Below are 21559 nucleotides of genomic sequence, written 5' to 3'. Positions count from 1 at the left end.
TGCGGTGCAATAGAGTAAAATAAAATATTGTACCGTGTATGGCGTCCTTTAAGACGCGTCCTTCGCCGCCGTCTTAGTTGTCTATTCTAAAGACACCTATTTTGTCTTACTTTTTACCATAATAACCACTATAACTAGATATGCAATTTAAAAATAAATCCGCGTATTTGGAGGTCAGAGTTACACTAGAAATTCGATGGCGATGGCACGTCACTTAACATTGTGAACATTAGTAACAGCGAATAAAACCGAATACTGCCGAAAATTAAATAAACGAACGCAAGTCAAGTAGGTAACCTATTGCCATGCTTCTCGCACGTGAGCTAGCTAGACGGATATCCTTTTATTATTAATTAACTTCGATGTTCGACAAAATGATTTAACACGTAAATAAATGACTGCATATGCAATCCGCGAAATTTGAAATTCGCGTTAAAGCGAAACCGCGCCTAATAATGGGGTCACGTACTTAAAGCGATATTACTGTAAAAGTAATGTAAAAATGTGAAAAGAGTTGCGATTTTAAAAATAATAAGGAAAACCAGAAAATACGTATGCGACTTTGCTAATACAGCTTAGCAAGTATAAACTATATTATTGATGTCGATTTTACCTGTTTATATTATTGTTATCCCAACTGTTTGTGTGAATTCTGGTGAAAATTATTCTAGGTTCTGTTTGTAATCGAATGTAGAGATGCAAGGGATAGTTGTTTGGTCGGATACTAACCGGATACCGGACATTTAGCCTGACCGTCGGTCGAATATTCGCCCGGCGGAACATTTTGAGTTTTGCAGATGCGCGTCGCGTCGTGCAGAGCCTCTACCATCAGTTTTAACATTGACATAACGCTCACGTCTACGTAATTTACTTTCTGTACATCTCGCTTCCACTATTGCTCGCATATGCGAGTACGAGCGAGATGCATAGAAAGTAAGTTACGTAAACGTGAGCGTTATGTCAATGTCAAAACTGGTGGTAGCCGTACAGGTGATGACTGATGACTGTTTCTTATACCTACTTACTTACCTACTTCATTATTTTAGCATTAGAAAGAACTTCACAGAAAAAAAGTTGTGGTTCCAAATCAGGCATATTTAGGGTAAAATTTTGAAGTAAGTAAATTATAAGTATTGACCATGCTACGTTAGATAATTCCATTACCTATTATTAACAATTAAAGAACCTGATAAAAACTGCACGCTTACTTCGATGGAATTCTTTCTAATAGTAAAAAAACGAAGTAAGTAAGTAAGTACCTACTTATAATTTCGTTCGCGCGGGCTCATTTCTAGGTTCGAAACGAGTATTATCATGTTATTTTTACCACACCAGATGGCAAAGGCTCTTTTGATTGTTCAAAAACGAATAAGAAAGTTGCATTTTATTCACATGTGAGGCAAAGTTTACATTTGATTAATGCAAATTTTAAGTTGTTTTCTTAGGTTTGCTGGTAGAATTAGCTTTTAAATGATGATTTTGAATGACAAATATTTAATAACATTCATTTTGAATCGATTTGCTTTGATTTTGTTTGATATTAATTTACAGTTAGTAGTTTTCTTGTGTTGGTGTGGTGAAAAATTTTGTGTTTCACTCGGTGGCAACATATGTTTAACTTCTCCTGCTAATATTGATACCCGAGCAAGCGAAAGACTCCAAAATTGAAACACGAGCGTAGCGAGTATTTACTATGGGTAATCATATATTATACTGTTACTGTCTGGGGGGCCCTGGGCACGGGCCCCGTGTGCCCTTATGGTAAAGATGGTACTGCTCAATCCGCATGGGGCTAGCGTGGGGACTATAGCCCAAGCCCTCTCGCGCATGATAGGAGGCCTGTGCCCAGCAGTGGGACGTATATAGGCCAAATTTATTTATTATTATTAATTATTTGTTGTTTTTAACTGTTTATATTGTTGTCCCAACTCTTTGTGTGTCGGTTAAATCAAACATTTGAAAGGTCTAGTTCAACCATTCGAACAGGCTGATTTAGCTTTTTGTATTAATAGCAGCGTTTTACCTACCTACCATTAAAACGCTTTCATTGTGTACATTCATATTTGAGAGCCAATGACGAGGGCTCCGAGCGCTACCTGCCTCGTTGCCCCACCTGGTGCACAGGACCTGACGTCACAAGGTAGGGATGGAGTGGGGAGTATTCGTGGTTTGACCGATCTGTTACAGGAAATCAAGTTTGCTACTCTCAAATTATTTATTTATGTTAGGCTTCAAATGACGGTTCAAAGCTTAATGTTGTTTTTACCTTTATATATTGTTATCCCAACTGTCAGTGTAACAGTTGAAACAAACACTTGAAAGAATTATGTCTATCGTTTTTTTTTGTACTGGACCTAACCTGTTTATACTGTTATTTAAACCCCAGCACGTGAGTTAGCTTAGCCATTCGAACATGTAGTTTTTACCTGTTTGATATTGTTATATCAACTGTTTTTGTGACGGATAAAATAAACATTAAAAAGAGTTGTGTCAATTGACTTTTTGAAGTGAAAACTTCTTTAGCGGCGCTGGGCACTTTTTGAGGTGGGGAAAAAATGATAAACTCGAGACAGCGATCACGTGACCGTAACGTTTAGATGGCCACTCATTTAGATGGCATTTAAATCAATAAAGAAAAACTCAATGACATTACATGAAAAAGGTTCTAATCTTGTACGGGTTGAAATACAAGGATCACACAGTTACATTCTAACTTTATATCACTCAAATATAATTCAATAAAGCTGTGTCAATTGACTTTTATTTTAAAGGATTTAAACCGTTCGTATCGTTATTTTAACCTTAACTCGGGTGTTCGTTTAACCATTCGAACGCGTAGATCTAGCTTTATGTCGTGCTATTGTTTTTAACTGTTTATATTGATATCCCAAATGTTTGTGGAACGGTTGAGACAAACATTTGAAAGGGCTATTTTACCCATTCGAACAGGTTGATACAGCTTTTTGTATTGATGTTGTTTTTATCCTTGTATATTGTTATCCCAACTGCGTGTGTGTTAGTTAAAACAGACACTTAAAGGGGCTAGTTTAACTATGCGAACAAGCTGATTTAGCTTTTTGTATGATGTTGTTTTTACTTTTGTATATTGTTATCCCAACTGTCTGTGTGACAGTTGAAACAAACACTTGAAAGGGATAGTTTAACTATGCGAACAGGTTGATTTAGCTTTTCGTATGATGTTGTTTTTACTTTTGTATATTGTTATCCCAACTGGCTGTGTGACAGTTGAAACAAACACTTGAAAGGACTAGTTTAACTATTCGAACAGGTTGATTTAGCTTTTCGTATGATGTTGTTTTTACTTTTGTATATTGTTATCCCAACTGTCTGTGTGACAGTTGAAACAAACACTTGAAAGGGCTAGTTTAACTATGCAAACAGGTTGATTTAGCTTTTCGTATGATGTTGTTTTTACTTTTGCATAATGTTATCCCAACTGTCTGTGTGACAGTTGAAACAACCACTTGAAAGGGCTAGTTTATCTATGCGAACAGGTTGATTTAGCTTTTCGTATGATGTTGTTTTTACTTTTGTATATTGTTATCCCAACTGTCTGTGTGACAGTTGAAACAAACGCTTGAAAGGGTTAGTTTAACTATTCGAACAGGTTGATTTGGCTTTTCGTATGATGTTGTTTTTACTTTTGTATATTGTTATCCCAACTGTCTGTGTGACAGTTGAAACAAACACTTGAAAGGGCTAGTTTAACTATGCAAACAGGTTGATTTAGCTTTTCGTATGATGTTGTTTTTACTTTTGCATAATGTTATCCCAACTGTCTGTGTGACAGTTGAAACAACCACTTGAAAAGGCTAGTTTATCTATGCGAACAGGTTGATTTAGCTTTTCGTATGATATTGTTTTTACTTTTGTATAATGTTATCCCAACTGTCTGTGTGACAGTTGAAACAAACACTTGAAAGGACTAGTTTAACTATTCGAACAGGTTGATTTAGCTTTTCGTATGATGTTGTTTTTACTTTTGTATATTGTTATCCCAACTGTCTGTGTGACAGTTGAAACAAACGCTTGAAAGGGTTAGTTTAACTATTCGAACAGGTTGATTTGGCTTTTCGTATGATGTTGTTTTTACTTTTGTATATTGTTATCCCAACTGTCTGTGTGACAGTTGAAACAAACACTTGAAAGGACTAGTTTAACCATTCGCATAGGTTGATTTAGCTTTTTGTATTAATGTTGTTATTACCTATGTATATTGTTATCCCAACTCTCTGTGTGACAGTTGAAACAAACACAAGAAAGAATTATGTCAATCGTTTTTTTTTGTATTTTACTGAACCTGTTTATATTGTTATTTTAACCCCAGCGTGTGAGTTAGTTTAACCATTCGAACATGTAGATTTAGCTTTATGTGTTACTGTAGTTTTTACCTGTTTAATATTGTTATCTCAACTGTTTGTGTGACGAATAAAACAAACATTTCAAAGGGTTGTGTCAACTGCCTTTTTTTGGTAAGGATTTAACTTGTTCATATCGTTATTTTAACCATATTTCGGGTGTTCATTTCACCATTCGAACGTGTTGATTTAGCTTTATGGCTTGCTGTGGTTATTACTTGCTTATATTGTTATCCCTATTGTTTGTGGAACGGTTGGGAGAAACATTTGAAAGGGTTATGCCAATCAGCTTGATTCCAACATTAACATTTATATTAAAGTCAACTATTGTGAACAGACATAATTAACAAATTTATTTTGTTGTTTCTGGTAATTAACAAATGGTTGAATATCTTTTGTTGTTTTAACGTATTTGTTTTGTTAACTTTACTATTTAAATTGTTATTTCAATAATTTGAACAGTAAAATCAACAATTACCTATTAAACTTTGCAGGAATTGTTACGCCAACATGTACAAATAGGTAAATACAACTGTTTTCATATCAACAAAAACTTTTCTGTAAAAACAACAATTTGTTCATTTTGCTTTAACCCATCATTTTGTTAATTCAACTAATTTGTCGCCAACACGTGCAAAATCAACCTTTTCCTTCTTTCAGTGCAGGTTAATACACCTAGCCGCCTCAACTTAAAAATCTGTTTGTATAAACTCTAAATCATTGATTCGTGGAAACATAATAACATAACGTGAATTTCCTCGCGTAAAACGTAAAACTTCATGAATGACCGCGCGGTTACTGAATGTTTTTTGTAGCTTGCCAACTTTTTTCACTCAGCGTAGGTGTAGGTAACTAATTTGGTCGTTTGCGGATGCGCGGGGTCGGTGTGGATGCTTGCTAATTGAGCCAATTTAGCTAAGTGTCGGATGCAAAATAGGTTTACAGAGTGCCGCTCCTATCCTAAATTGCTGAGCTTATTGAGATGGTGGGTCTCATACATCATTCAGCGGCTTAAGTCAAATTAGGTATCTCTGACAGACTTGCCTACATGAGTGGGTTTTATTGAATTACGCTATCCAAAAAAACTAGACCACATCCTTTCAATAGGTAGGTACCTCTGCAACGCCTCAAATTGTACAGATAACAAAATACTGAGTCCCCCTTGTCATTATTGCAGTTTTGAATTTTGATCCTTTTTATATTCCATTTTAATTCAAAATTCCATTTGGATTTAATCGTTTATAAAGGCCTCAGGGACTCAGGAGGTTGACAATAATATGTATATTTTTTAAACAAATCGAAAGCTTCCACACGCGTGGTCGCGTCGGGGTCTCCGGTCGCGACGCGCGCGCAAGGAATTTTAAACAAACGGTAAGGATCAATAACCCGGCGATAGACATCCGTGTCGAGTGCTGACATATACCTTCGAGTGGTGGCGACAGTAAGTGTACTGGGTGCGTAGCCAACTTGCAATCGTTAACGCCCCGTTGTGAACGAAACGCAACGTTACTGTCGCACTAGTAGGGAAGAGTACTGTAGGCATCTCTCTCTATAGTCATAGAGAGAGATGACTACAATACGCTACGGAGCGTTAACGATTGGCACGTTGGCTACGCGCCCTGGGCCGTTATTCATTAACAGTTGCAGTTATACGTGACAGTCTGTAGCAAGGGTTGTTACATAATAGCGTAAATTATAATGTAGGCATAGAATTTAACGACAAAGCTCGGTTCAGATTTATTCAGTACTTTACAGCAAAACAATATTACATTTTGTTTTGGCCCATTGGAACTATACCATTTTAATACTGTCTCTTTATAAGGTCTATAAGTTACAATATGGATATGGAAAAACAAGCTAAGTTACAGTCACAATTGACGTAAAATGTAACTAAACAAGGAAACAATCCAATATATCCAGTTAAAGTAAATCACACTGAATAAAATTGTTTAAAAAAGTAAAATGTCCAATGGGGGAAAATCGGTAGCTCCGCGAAACTCCGCGCGGACTCGCATTTCGCTAAATAAACTGAACTGACGACCTGTCCGGGTCCGCAATGGAGCAACGAAACGCTTTCCGAAACAATGTAAAAGTATAATATAGGGTCCTTTTAACTGTCATATTATAAATATACAGTAGGTATCTGAACGAAAAGCAATTACTCAAACCCGTCAATGTTTAGGTCATACTGAGCAACTTTTACTATGGGACCAACCCCGAACACTCGAAAAAAAAATTGGATGTTTTATACATTTTCCTGGTCTTATGTTGAAATTTTCTGTGGGAGAGTCAATTCCTTTTTCGCGATTTCGGGGTCGGTCCCATAGTAAAAGTTGCTTAGTATGACCTAATCATTAACGGGTTTGAGTAATTGCTTTTCGTTCAGATACAGGCTGTATTCGTAAATTTAAACGACGCATGGTATAATATATTTTTGAACTGGCCGTTTGTCAACATAAAAACTAGTGTAGGTACAATAGTTACTAGGTACAAAATTATATGAAACGTTACATGAATTTAATATGCACGAAAATAAACAATTTTCTAAATTGTCTTTATGCATTTACTATGCACTAATTGCTTTGATAGGCACATCCATATGTATTTGTACCCACGATCTCGGTCAAAACAAACGAGAATTATGCTTGATTGTATTAACAACATGAAATTTAGAATTAGTATATTACGCAAATGTACATGAAATCAGAAACGGATTGTAATTTCACTAGTGAATTAGCAGCTCAAACTCAATCTTCTGGACGAAATGGCTTAGTAGATAGCCCAAGTTAACAATATTACTACCTTAATTCCTGTCAAATACCACCTAATTCAATTTTAATCGTTTGCAGATGAATTAATAATGGCAAATATGTAGGTGCATGCTAATGGTAGGTATAAACATGAATTAGAAATTAAATATTCGTGTGAAATTGCCAAATTAATTTAATGAGCTATTCGGGTAGTACTTATTTAAACAAAGCGTATGAGAAACGCAAGCCAGGGGACATAATATAATTAATTAATGTCAATTAACGCTTTTTCTGTCCGCAAATTATGAAAATACCCGTGTTGTGGTATCCACGTGGCAACACGTATTCGAAGCTTGAAAAACACTTTCCCAGCTGAAGCGGTGAAAAATTTTTGTTTCTTAGCAAGAGGGGTGAAAACACGTGCGGTAAGTAATTATTGAAAGCTCAAACTATCGTTATTTCTCATGTTTGAAAGTGGGGGTTTCTTGGTCTTGAAAGGCACCATTTCATCCCTTTTGGTTAACAATCTATGTACTATGTTTTGTCATACCGCCATTACTGCATGACACTATTGTGCAATCTCCATTTCTTTTTTACCCTTTATATCGTTAACGTACGAGACGTTAACAATTTGGTCACATTTGGGAATTTATATAAAATATTTGCACATGTTTAAACTTATTTAATCGTTAAACAATCAGTAGGTAATAAAAGCATGAAATCACGACAATGACTCAATACAATACCAAGATTTTGTTTATAAATAAAACCGCATACTTGGTATAGGAGCTAGGAGTGTGAAGATATATAAATAGACCACTAATAATAAATCACACAAAAGTGTCTCAAGTGGCTGAGACGCGGAACGCCTGGAGTAGGTATTGAGTATTTCTTCAGATTTATGCAATCAATCCGTATAGTTATTATTAAAGGTCTAATAAACGAGTCACGTTACATATACCTACTACTACTTAATATTAAAATAATTATTTGTACGCTTATTTATTTATAAAATTAGAAGGGATTCTAATCTATCCTGAATATTTTTGCCGACTAAAACTTTTTGGACTAAATTAGAGTGTAACAGATTCTATGAGTACAGTTACATTATTTTTAAGAACTATTATAAGTTAATGAGTGTAATGCATTTTCAGTTACGAGTATTTTGATATTGATATCTTGATTGGAATAATCCCAGCCGGGATTTGATGTTGTTGATTTGTATAATTCGGAACAAAATACTTCTAATATTACAGGAGTGCAAAATATTCCTTTACTATCAAAACTTTTATAAAATTCGAATTCCTAATACGAGAAATTTCTTTCCACGAACTAAATGCTTTTTTAATTATATAAGTATATTGTTAACGTACAGTCAGCAGCAGAAGTTCCTAAGCGGCCGAGGTGTTCAAAATTACCTTGACACGCTCTTATTCTATTAGGTAACAATAAAGGCTCGTCAAGATCATTTTAAACACCTGGCACGCTTAGCAATTTCTGCTGCTGATTGTACTGTGTGTGGCGCTATCGATCTTATTAGGTAACGTATATTTAATATGAAGTTAAAACCGCCAAAGGGACCACTCAATAACCCCACACATGTACCCTATTGTTCTTACAATTCGGATTCCGCACGTGCGAAGGGCGTAGAAAGAAATCCCTTGTGATCCGTCACTAGAGGAATTCTGGTCTGTTGAAGAATTCCAACAACCTTTCTTCATTTGAACTTGTGAAGAAAATTCACTCACATAGATAATGAAGGGTCAGATATTTATAACTCGAGCGTTGGTCTTTTTTATTCTTATGGGAACCTAACAGAATCTTGGGAAAATTTTCAAGATAAATAAATAATATTTGAAACGAAAATTAAAGAAAGAAGTTACCCGTAATACTCGTAGTAATATCACGATAATGAAATTTATAAATAAAAAATCAATATGGTACCTAACGATTTTAACTTAAGCTAACTACCGGAAGTAAGCAAATGGGCGAACACGATTACAATACCAATACGATTATTATATTTATAAAAACTTTTTACAAAAAAAAGAAAACCGACTTCAAAAAGGATGAAATAAAATATTATCCTTTTTAAGTCTATGCGTTACCAACTGATATGTTTGAAGTCGGTGCCAAGCCAACTTTTGAAGCATACCATGATTTTGGTGCGATTCGATAAGGATGTACGTTGGATTGCCTTACACGACGACAATGAACGTACTTTTTGTAGGTACAGTCGACGTTAAAATATGTTTACACTTTTCGTCTTATTACACAGGAGTAAGGTGCAAAAGTGTAAACATATCTTTAACGTCGACTGTACCTAAGAACACACCTCAGAACATACGATCAAACCTTCCACAGTTCGTACCATGTTTGTCGGCACGCAAGCGTGGGATTGGGACTGAAGTTATTTCCCGTCCCTTATTCAGAGGACTACATTTCAAAATATAAAACAATTCAAGGAATTTACTTTCTTGCCAAATTTCACCTAAAGCGGTTCAGTTGTTTAGCTATGAAAAGGCGACAAAGAGGCAGACAGGATTACTTACACATTTATAATAGTTATTAGTACAGTTCTAATGGGATTTATAGTCATAAAGCTGATTATTTTTTAAGGGTATTGTTACTACTTGGCTTGGCACCGACTTCAAACATATCAGTTGGTAACGCATAGACTTAAAAAGGATAATATTTTATTTCATCCTTTTTGAAGTCGGTTTTCTTTTTTTTGTAAAAAGTTTTTATTTTTCCATTTTTAGTTTTAACGCATTGTTAAGAGCGCGACGCATGAATGAAAAACAACATCATGATTAACACTAAATTCGTGTACCTACTTTAATAAATATGTAGTCAGGAATTTTCTTGAGTCCGACTGGGAAATTATAATTCCTGTCACTACACTAAGTCCATCCTCTGCCCCGCCACTGACCCAATCCCTCAACCCCCCCGATCACTCTACCACTCTACCTCACAGCGCATCAACCCCTGATCCATGTACCCCTCGGCCCTGAACCAGCAGCCCTTCAACCACCATTACCCGACCCCTTAACTCCTAACCCTAACCCCCGATCAGTAGCCTTACCAGCTTACCAAGAGTTTGACATCGATTTATTCGCTAGCGCGTGTAGCGTAGCTTTCTTTGCATCTCGCTCGTACTCGCATATTAGTGCGAGCGAGATGCAAAAGAAGTAAGTTTCGAAGACATTAACGTCGCTAACTTAGCGAATATGTCAATGTCAAACTCGTGGTAAGGCTACACTTGCACTTCATCAAATTGGCGGTGTTCGGAAGCAAATGCTCGAGTTACTTTAGAAAACACCGAAATCACTTTACACGTGCCTTTAAAAACTGAGGAGTTCCCTTAATTCCTCATGGATCCCATCATCAGAACAGAACCAAAAATAATACGTAAACACCTTGGAGGCAACTCCTTCCAAACAAAAAAAGAATTACTCAAATCGGATCACAGGTGCCGGAGTAATCGCTCAACATACTACATTTAAAAAATCATCATCATTATCATCAAAACAATCATCATCATCAGGTCTACTTTATCAAAGTGATGGTTTTCGGAAGAAAATGCTCGAATTGCTTAAGAAAACACCCAAATCACCATGCATGTGCCTTTAAAAATTGAGGAGTTCCCTCAATTCCTCATGGATCCCATCATCAGAACAGAACCAAATTAAAATGGGACCAACTCGGAGGTAGCTCCTTTCAAACAAAAAAAGAATTACTCAAATCGGACTACGGATGTCGGAGTAATCGGTGAACGTACATAGAAAAAAAAAAAAAAAATAGCCACAACCGAATACAGAACCTCCTCCTTCTATGAAATGGAAGTCGGTTAATAAATATAAAGTATTGTAAAATATGCCGGGCGCGTGAAAAGAAAGCTTGCGTTTGCATATTTGCTGCAACGTTCGTCCGGCGCGCGCATTGTACTGAGTTGTTGCAACGCGATACGGTTACCAACACTCTTCGTTGACTGAATAACATAAACCGGATTTCAAAAAAAACATTGCCTATCTGGCACCTATAATGTACATTCGTAAAATGTACATATAGGTACATTATATACTTCAGAAATGCATCAGCCCACCTTTTCGCTGCCGCTGTCTGTGTACAAGTGTACATGTACCTATTCGTAATAAAAGTATTAAACATAAGCACTACAAATTAAATTAAATAGGCCTTAACCAAATTAAGTAGTACCTATGTTGATTTGCTATTCCGATTCAAAATTAACACACAGTAAATTAGCGTATTCGATAAGCTCCTGACTTCCAAAGTAGTACTCATGATTTCCTACAAATTGATAAAAATAATTGTTGCATGAAAACCTTGGTTGATATATAACTATTTAACCAACTGGAATGCTAGATGTTACGGACCCACTTCCTGAAATTTTCCACTACTTTTCCATCAACGAAAATATTTTAATAAACACATTCGCTGACGGGTGTTTGGCCGAGCCTATATCCATCAACGTCGGAGCAGTCACGCCCATCTTGGCATTAACAATCATTGAGATTGAACACGCTTAAAATGGTCCGATGTGACCGCTGTTTCATACATCAAAACTGAAAACGGCACCCTAGATAATTTGTGTTCTTTACTATAAATATAGGTACTTATGTACCTACACGACACTCGCAAGAACACTTACACTTTTATTATAATTTATTAATTTAATCGAATTCATTTATTGATTATGACGCATCACACACCATCTGATTTTCATGAATTCAGAGCTTGAATCTATAAGTATCTATGGTAACTTATTAAACTCAGATAATATAATTATCTATAGCACCTGTGTTTTAGTATGGAAACATCTCTATGGTAACGGAACATATGAATTTATTAAATGACCATTCAGGTAAATAATATACAGGTACGACTGACTTCCGTCCATATACCTACATAGTAAAATCCTTTTAGTAAAAATACATAAAGTTTTCTAAGCTAACAAAACCACAGTATAACTGGCACGACTAATGATCTCTCTATGCGAGGTATTTATTACCATATTGGCCATTGGCCGAATAACCTGGAATGACACCCATGATATCGGCATTAAACCAATTTCAGTTCAGCCTTGTTAAGTGTTCGGTACAAAACTTTGTTCACGGAACACTTACGGGATCACTTCGGTCTTGTTAGGGTTCCGTACCGTAGAGTTTCGTATCTTCACCTGGGTCTTGACACTTTTCTCAAAAAATCTCTCAAATTTGAAAGCATTTTAATCCGTTAAGGCGAAAAAACGTTTTTTAGTATTCCTAACTATCAATATACACCACTAAAACATTGAATTTCATTATTTAAGTTGGTAATAAATGGCCTCAAAGGCAATAGGCGACGTTTGGGTATTTTTCCCAATCTTCGCCTATGGCATGCCTTGCCGCTAATACTTACTTTTCTGTGACTTACACATGATAAGTCGCATCTCCTTGGAATGTGCTAATATACTATGAACCTTAACTACACCAGACTAGGCATATATTTAAAAAACGGGGTAGTAGGCGAAGTTAGGTAACAGTCTGAAGTTGTTTTCATACATTTTCTATAATGAAGCTAGGGCTGCCAAAAATTAACCAACATGTCAAATAAAGGGGAGTAATGGTTTATAAGTTAAAAAAATAATTATTTTTAACAAAATTGTTTAATTGTTGCAAAATTGTAGTTATTATCGTAATTGAAATCAAATCAACCTTATTTACATAAAGTGAGACATAAAAATACCTATTTGGTACCTACTCAATATCGGTAAGAGTAGAAATAAACATTTGCACATTTGCAGCGTAAACTAAAATAACCATACATAAGAAAATATTTAAATCTGGAAACAAATAATGTCATCCACCAATGAATGTGGTACAAAAAATTTGTCAACCCTAGGGGTAGGCGAAATTTGGCAACAAGATGGACGCAAAGTACCGTCTCCAACGTTTTATCCAATTGTTACTTCTAAACGTGAGCTAGCCATTAAATAATAGTTTCATATGAAAAAGAGATAGTTATAGGATATAATCATGTAAAAAGTTTAACATTACCGGGTCCGTATCACCGTTTCAAACTGAAGTTAAAACACTGGTTAAAAAAAACGCGTGGTCGGCGTCGCGAAAAAACCTCACTAAAGGTCAACTGTGTGGAGTTACTCGCAGAATGTTCGAAGAATATTGACACCCGTAAAAAATACTTTGTATTTAGCAGTTTTATGTAAGGCTTACATTAGAAACATTTTGTTAATGGCAACTTATGTCAAACTAGGCGAAAATAGGTAGCGCAGGCAAAGATACGAAACTCTACGGTACCCAAAGGGTAAAACGGGACCCTATTACTAAGACTCCGCTGTCCGTCCGTCCGTCCGTCCGTCCGTCTGTCACCAGGCTGTACCTATCTCACGAACAGCTAGACAAGCTAGCTGTATAGCTAGACAGTTGAAATTTTCACAGATGATGTATCTCTGTTGCCGCTATAACAACAAATACTAAAAACAGAAAAAATAAAGATTTAAGTAGGGCTCCCATACAAGAAACGTAATTTTTGACCGAAGTTAAGCAACGTCGGGCGGGGTCAGTACTTGGATGGGTGACCGTTTTTTTTTTTTGCATTATGGTACGGCAGGTACGGAACCCTTCGTGCGCGAGTCCGACTCGCACTTGACCAGTTTTATTTTTGGTACTAACGCGTACTGTAAAATAATGCCTACCAAGAAAACCGTAGCTTCGGTGGAATAGTAAGAGCCTTTTAATCTCATAACTAGATAAAAAAGTCCAAACATTCTCATTAGCGGAAAGTTGACCCGCGGCCATTGTTCTAATAACGGCTATTAGACAAAACGTCCGCACTAAATGCTGAACATATATCCGTACACGTCCGAAGTAAGCCGAGTGGCGCCGGAGACGGTCGGCATATCCGGTCGGCTTTTGACGGATGAGAATCGTAACATCCGGTGTTTAGGAGGTCACGCTATATACCTAATATATTATATTGGGTGGTCTATTACATTACCTGGCCAAGACATCGCGTTTTGAGAAAATAAGATTGATACCTAGTAATCCGTGTTAGGTTCTTGTGATTCTCAGCTTTAATAAAAAGTGGTAAATGGTAACATATCGGATATCTAGACTATGTACATACTGATATATCATATATCATGATAAACATATTTTAGAAACCGAAACCTTAACGCATTAAAATATGTGACGAAACCCACTATGAAAACAATGCCGCATTTAAGAAGGAATCTATCAGTTGATTACATAAAAGTGTATTTTATTCTCTAGAGTATAAGAGTCATATGTTAGGAAGTCCTAACAAGGTGTAAGTGGATCCGATGACGGTGAACCGAGAGGCGTCGTATGACGGATCGCATCTGCGACAGCGCGATGACGAAACGCTTTGTACCTGTTTTGACTTCTAGAATACGAGATGTTTTATAAAATACATTACTCAATATTGCCTGTGTTAAAGAAAATTATTCCTATACTAATTTTCTAATTTACAGTACGTGCTACTTTACCGCACTAGTGCGGCACATAACGTAACGTTTTGTCGTGTTTTAATTTATCTCCACTCATTCATGTTGTTTTTGAATGCTACGACTGTATACTCACAAATATCATAATATATAATACGATGCATACATCTGGCAATACATACCTGAAACAAAATAAAACAAAGATTACAAATTGTATGCAGATTAATAACAAAAATAGTGAAATCCATTCATAAAGCGGTCATGCAAGTTCGCGGCTCGGTGTACATTAACCATAGATATAAACTATGGATGAGCGCATGCATATGAATTGCCCGTTGCGATCTTCATGTCAGCAAAAAAGCGCCATCTGTTACACACTGCGTACAACTACGTGAGCTCGACTCTCGCGATAACTTTGTACGGGCGTACAAGGCTTGTTAAGTTTATTCGCGGTTTATATCAGAAGAGCGTCGATTAAGTTTATGGTTAATCAAAATTATTTGTTGTATTTGTTGGCGTTGTTTGATATCCGTGTCGTCGACACTGACGCTCCTTCTTACCTCTCAAGACCCGTGACATCTGTACTAAAATCAGCTGAAGACGAAAAACAGAGAAAATATTCCACGGCCTGTGAAATGCGACATGCAACTTTCACACCACTTGTAACATCTGTTGACAGCGTCTATGCACCCCAAATGTCCTCCGTTATAAAACATATGGCAGAAACCATATCTCAACGTTGGAACCGATCTCTAAGTACTGTACTGGGCTGGCTGAGATGCAGGATCAGTAACGCCGTTATACGTGCCACCACCATGTGCATCCGAGGCACACGCCACCGGTTTAAGTCCCCCGCCTGGTGGCTTGGGTTCGACGACGGTGCCGCCCTTCCACACATCGACTGAAACCCCTTTTCTACCCTACCTACATATGTCTTAACCTAACCCTTTGCCTATGTATTACTTATGATTCTCGTAATAAATGCTTTAGTTAACATATTTATTGTATTAAAATGGGCGAACTTATCCTTATAAGTTTCCGTTCTTCTACGTTATTTCGTGATGTCATTATCGTCTCAGGTGGCAATGCAATATTTTAAACATTCGCGCAGTGCGGTGTGCCGCCCTGTGTAAGCCGGCTCTGTCAAGGTCGACAAGTTGGCCGAGCTACTAGCTACAGCAGTACAGTTCGATAAGTACCTCCCGAGCTTTCGCGAGTAAAATGCGGCGAACAACTATTTCTGTTAGTTTCTTGCTTGCAAAACAGGTAGAGTAAAAAAGAAGGAAACAGCAATACAAACTAACTATTTTGGCTCAGTGATCCAAAGAGAATCTTGGCCTCCGAAACGAGAGCGTGCCACCTGTCCACAAATATGATGCAAAAATATAAGTAGGTAATGGAAAGTATTAAATACAGCGATGTGAATTAATCGGTGTTTGAAAATGCGCGCTTTGTTTCTAGCGCTCACCTGTTAATTTTTTTTGAGTTTTACCTACAGTTAATTAAAAACTTTAACCTGACAAGAATTAATATACTAGGTACCTAAGTCAACGAATAAAACAATAACAAATACTTGATCTTGTTATTTCGAATGTTTTTAATAATTATGTAAAAGAAACGGGAACAAACTCTGTAAGACAGACAATAGGTACTTTAATTTCGGTAATTATATCCGGTAGGTAATCAACTAATCATATTTAAGTAAATTTACCTATACAAATCACGCAGTATGCATTTCTACTTCATAATAACTTCCAAAGAGAAATGACGTCCTTACAAGGTTAATGCATTAGCGCTATGACGTACGAGCGAACATTAGTTGCTCGTGAGAATGAAATAAAATTATCGTTTAAAATTGGTTTTAAGCAATACATAAACCTAATTGGAAATTACTTACCGATGATATGAGATCCCATTTTTTTTCTTATACTTCCTATAATGGTTTTTGCACCCTTTTACAACGCAATAAGGCATTTTTGTGTTATGCTGCGTGACAACTTTCTACTGCGCAATTCGCCACACGACTGAGCGCCGGGGTGTGATAAATGCAAATATCACACCCATGTAGCGGCCCCCTTTTTAGTGCTCGTTAGCCGCGTCCTTACGAAGTAATATATATGTCCATGACATTAACCCAGACCTCCTCCTCCTTCTTAAGTCGTCCCCTCACTGCTGAGGATCGTGGCTTCGACGGAAACGTTGCAATAGGCTCCATTTATTGCGGTCTTCGTGGCAAGAAGTTGACATCAATGGCATCTACGTTTCCGACGTTATAAAGAAAGACCACTGATTGGTTATTAGTATTAACGAATTCGCATTTAGTTCAATGTACGTACGTACTACGTATTCATTTACATCTACCAGCATGTTTCACATGTCTGTGTGTGACAAACTAGGCATATAGTAACAGCACCAGTCATGGGACATTTAAGAGAAAATTTGGAGTATTTATGATATTTCCCGTATACATGTAAATGGTCTACCGCTTAGCGTGTTAAAAGATGAAAGTCCTATCCGTCTTTCATGTTTTAGGCGTGTTGTATCAAAGATACTGCAATTAGTTTCCACATATTTAACAAATTAAAACTATGTTTTTTTTCTCCAGTCATGGACACCAAAGTTCCAGTAATGGGCCCCCGGTAATGGACGTGGATCCAGTAATGGGCCCCCTATAATGGACATTGCTCTATCAGTATAAAATATTGAAATAGGGAATAAGTTACGGCAAAACAAATCAATTTTTGGTATTAAGCTTTTATCGCTGAATCTATTTATCTTTCCACAGCCAATTATTATTGTATTAGATCCATCGAGACAATTCTAATATACCCAAACACAATTAGTTAGGGTTTATTGCGATAAAGTTCCCATGGTCACCTCCTGTCTCCATCATCAGATCAGGTCCATGTTATCATAATATTGCATTATCATCCGATTTTCATACTTAATTACGTACTTTACACAAAATTTCAACTGAATCGGAAATCGAAAAGTGGCTCAAATTCAGCTACCAAGATTGGACCCACACGAACTAACAGGGCAAGTTATATAAAAGTTTGGAAAAACTATATTAATTTATCCGAAGTCCGAGAATACCTCCTGATTGACATATTTCGTAACTACATTTTACTTCTGTATTCTTTAAACATTAAATTATGGCATGGCAAGCATCATTTTGTAATTTGTCCCATCATAGGAGGTACGCAGTTTTACAGCTCCTATAATGGGATTGGGCCAAATACCATTATTTTTTTACATCTGTGGAGTCACAACATAGTGTGTTGTACACCTTATCTCATGGTAAATGCAATTAACAAAACACATTCTAGTTTTCATCAAGTATTAATTAATTAAAATTTAATAAATTAACTCACCTCTCTTAGCGAAGTTGTTAAGAATTCGTAGTGGTATTTTTTTTCAGTGACACGACAACTTTTGGGTTGACGCCAATTTCTTAAAAAACAACCAATTTTAATAAAACTTCAAACTGAAACAGCTCTAGGACTCTTATTTATGATAATATACAGCCAGTGTTTATAAACTACTTTTAGATACTTATTTTAGAGGAATTATGTTTTTTTGTCCCATTACTGGTTCCACGTCCATTATAGGGTCCACTACTATATATACAGAAAGGTTCCTTATTGTTTACAAATCTACGACAACGGAGCATTCAGGCGTAGTTAGAAGCAGTACCGTTTATATGATTTGATTTGTCCGAGTGAATACATCTTCACGACACCCTTGAGTAGGTAAGTATCGGTGTCAATGCCAACAATAATTGACATGAACATCTTATAATATAATCGAAACACGGCATAAAGGAATAATATTCGCTACTACCGCTGAGGAACTGTCATGTATGGAAATTTAAACCATATGCCCTTGGAATAAAGATGTATTCAATAGAATACTATTATCTAGTAAACTTAGAACGGATCACACATGAGGTTTATACAAACCATCGAGCGGGAAGGTAATTTTCGCAAGATTGTAAGAATACAATGGTATTTGGTTAATATTCTCCTAATTGAAACCTTAAACCTTAAATGTATACCTATAGTGCATGGACGTTTTTGCTGTGACACCTGAGCAGTTAGTTGTAGGCACACGTGATACCTACAAGTCGGGGATGCTTTGCTAAGCAGTTTGTTATGAAGTATGAAGTAAGCTGGCGTCATCGTTTGTATTGACTTGCGGTTCTTAATCTAAAATATAAGTACTTGCATAATAACTTCATAAGTTTCATAACTCATAATTCAATGAAATACGAGTAAAACCATTTTTTAATACAGTTGCTCAAAAAGTGCTACTTTACGTAGCTGTTTAGCGTGCGGAAAGTTGGTTATCTCGAACTAGTGCTTTTTACTTTTCCAATTTTTTAAAATTTTTACTTGTTCCAATTCACGACTACTTATTGATAAGTGTTAATATTAGTTTCCTTTAAACGTCGTAATCAGCATAAAAACCTACCGTTAATGTAAGAATACGAAAAATATTACATATTTCATATTTAATTACTTACCTCTTCATCATTATAACACGTTTATTTTTTAATATTCAATATTGAAAATTCCGTTCGTAATAAGTTGACTGAATGGAACGGAATAGCTGCCAAACGCCCATAGATATAATATACTTAAAGACGACGTCTAACCGAGCTGTCACTGTTACCACTTTTGTTTAGTGTACGATTAACAATGTTTTTCTTATTTTTTCGCAACTGTATTAAAAAACGTCGTTCGATACACGTGCGGAAATGTCATTCTTCACTCGTCCCGAGTCTTGCCACTCGCCTGCGGCTCGTGGCAAGATATCTCGGTACTCGTGAAGCAATGACATACCTTCCGCACTAGCATCGAAATGTACTATTATATAAAGGATTATATCGTATATAATTATTGATTTAAAATACATCCCTACCTACCTATCGACTAACCTAACCTAACCCTATTACAATCCAATGTTAATACAGTTAGACCAAGAAAAGTCTGTAGCGATTTTGATAGCCAACGCATTGCAAGTGTTATTTACACGTCATAATTTCATAGCAGTTTGACTTTTAGAATGACACTGCGTGGCCTATCACAATCGCTGCTGACTTTTTTCGGTCTGACTCTATCCAAACTTTAATAGTTTTGATGGCTTTTCTCTACCATTTCTACCAGCTTAGGATCCTGTAGTCCATCTGATAAGGGAACAAGCAAGACATAGGACTGTGAGTCCATAGTGTTGAATGGTGTGGACATTTTAGTATATATAGTAGTGTTACTTAAAATAGTTGTAATGTAAAAACTAGCTATGAGCTTATTTTGCATGTAAATATAACCAGCCTTAGTAGTATTTCAAAAACAGGTACCTACATAATATTTCAGGGTTCTCAAAATTTTCGGGCCTATCTTTACAAAACTCGATTCCGTCTCATATTAAAACTTTGGCCCTTGAATTTTAAGACCTAATATGTACCGTTGCACATAATATTTCCTAAAACAGCAGCAAACACCTACAATGACAAATTAAAATCGAAGTATACCTACAAAAGTAAATCAATTTGGTTTGCAGATTTATCTTTGCCCAGAAGTTAGAATATTTTCTTTTTACAATAGTTGTACGATATTGTATGAATATTCATAAGATGACTGGTAAGCGATTGTATTATTATCGCTTAGACAAGCGCCTTGAAATTATTAATTTGAATATACATATTTCATATTTATTTATTTCGTAGGTATATGCATGGATATTATACACGTCAAAACATTTTAAAGATAAGATTAGCACTTATTATTAATTACATTTCCACCATTGATAAGGGGCAAAAGGAAAACATTCAAATCATACAATGTCAGATTAAATAGAATAAATAGAATATGTATTTATCTACTCCTGTACGGATATGATGGTCGTTCTTGTCTACGTGACAGCGTGATAAAACGGTGTCCGTCACTTTCTATCCCAAGGTGTTAAAAAGTGACGGCTATTTTATCACGTGAATAAAGATGGATAAAGCTATCCATAATAAGCAGACTGCATTTAGTCCCGCGCGCAACTAACTCATTATGTTTGTTGTTTTGTTTTATGACGCTATAAACTAAAAACATAACGGAAAAACTTTGTCATACGAAAATAACACCTAAAAAAATGGCCGCTGGAAAACTGCAAAGTTTTCCGTAAATTCTACATTCCGCATCGATACTGTGATCATGATTAATGGACTTATAATTCAGGAACGAAATTACACTGGGGCAGAAAAGTTGCGTTATTGCCTATATTAAACCGTGGGGCCTCCCCCCAAGTGGGAAATAGTGAATTATTACCCCCCCGTGCATTACCGTTGCGCCTGTAGGACGACAATGCTATTCGGGAGAATGGCGGCCGGACTCTAATAGCATTAATTTGTCTTCGCCATAGAAAATATTAGACGCTATATGATATCGCAATAATCTCTGGCCATTTGTCATTTGGTGTAAGTGTTTTTTGCAAGACTTGAGATATAGTTCATTGTGACGGTAAATCTTAAATGTCTCAAGCGTCCCTCGTATCACTTCGTTCTTAATATTAATTTAACGTCCAAAATTATATACATGGGCTGTATTTTTTTTCAGTAAAGTGTTCTGACATTATTAAGTTTTATATATCTACAAAGACATTTCATATTTAATTAAGGCTTGTAAGTACTGAAAACAAACGTAATGTACATATTGTGTATTTCATATGTATCTCTTTCAAAAACACGTAACCCTCGGCGAATGAGGAGTGAATGTTTAGTATTTATGGAGTTAGAATAACATTAGCTACTCAAAAACTAATGTGATTTTTTGTTTACATTATTTTAAGATTCATAAAGAATATATTGCATTACGTTTATTAAAAAAAACATACCATTAAAATTCTGCACTTATCATTGTTTACTACATTTAAACTTTAAGATTTGTACAATT

At 36.1% G+C, this 21559-nt stretch overlaps 2 protein-coding genes across 17 annotated transcripts in view; one reads left to right on the top strand and one right to left on the bottom strand.

Annotated features, from left to right (window-relative positions):
• LOC134665706 (CUGBP Elav-like family member 1) overlaps nt 1–21559 on the bottom strand; it is a 385067-nt gene that overhangs the window by 56077 nt on the left and 307431 nt on the right. The gene's annotated exons all lie outside the window — the stretch shown is intronic.
• The window catches only part of LOC134665897 (mesoderm induction early response protein 1), a 242434-nt gene that overhangs the window by 102234 nt on the left and 118641 nt on the right, over nt 1–21559 (top strand). The gene's annotated exons all lie outside the window — the stretch shown is intronic.

Source organism: Cydia fagiglandana, chromosome 1 (assembly GCF_963556715.1).
Source record: "Cydia fagiglandana chromosome 1, ilCydFagi1.1, whole genome shotgun sequence".
Lineage (NCBI taxonomy): Eukaryota > Metazoa > Arthropoda > Insecta > Lepidoptera > Tortricidae > Cydia > Cydia fagiglandana.
Note: the sequence above shows the minus strand (reverse complement) of the source record. Positions and strands in the feature narration are given on the sequence as shown.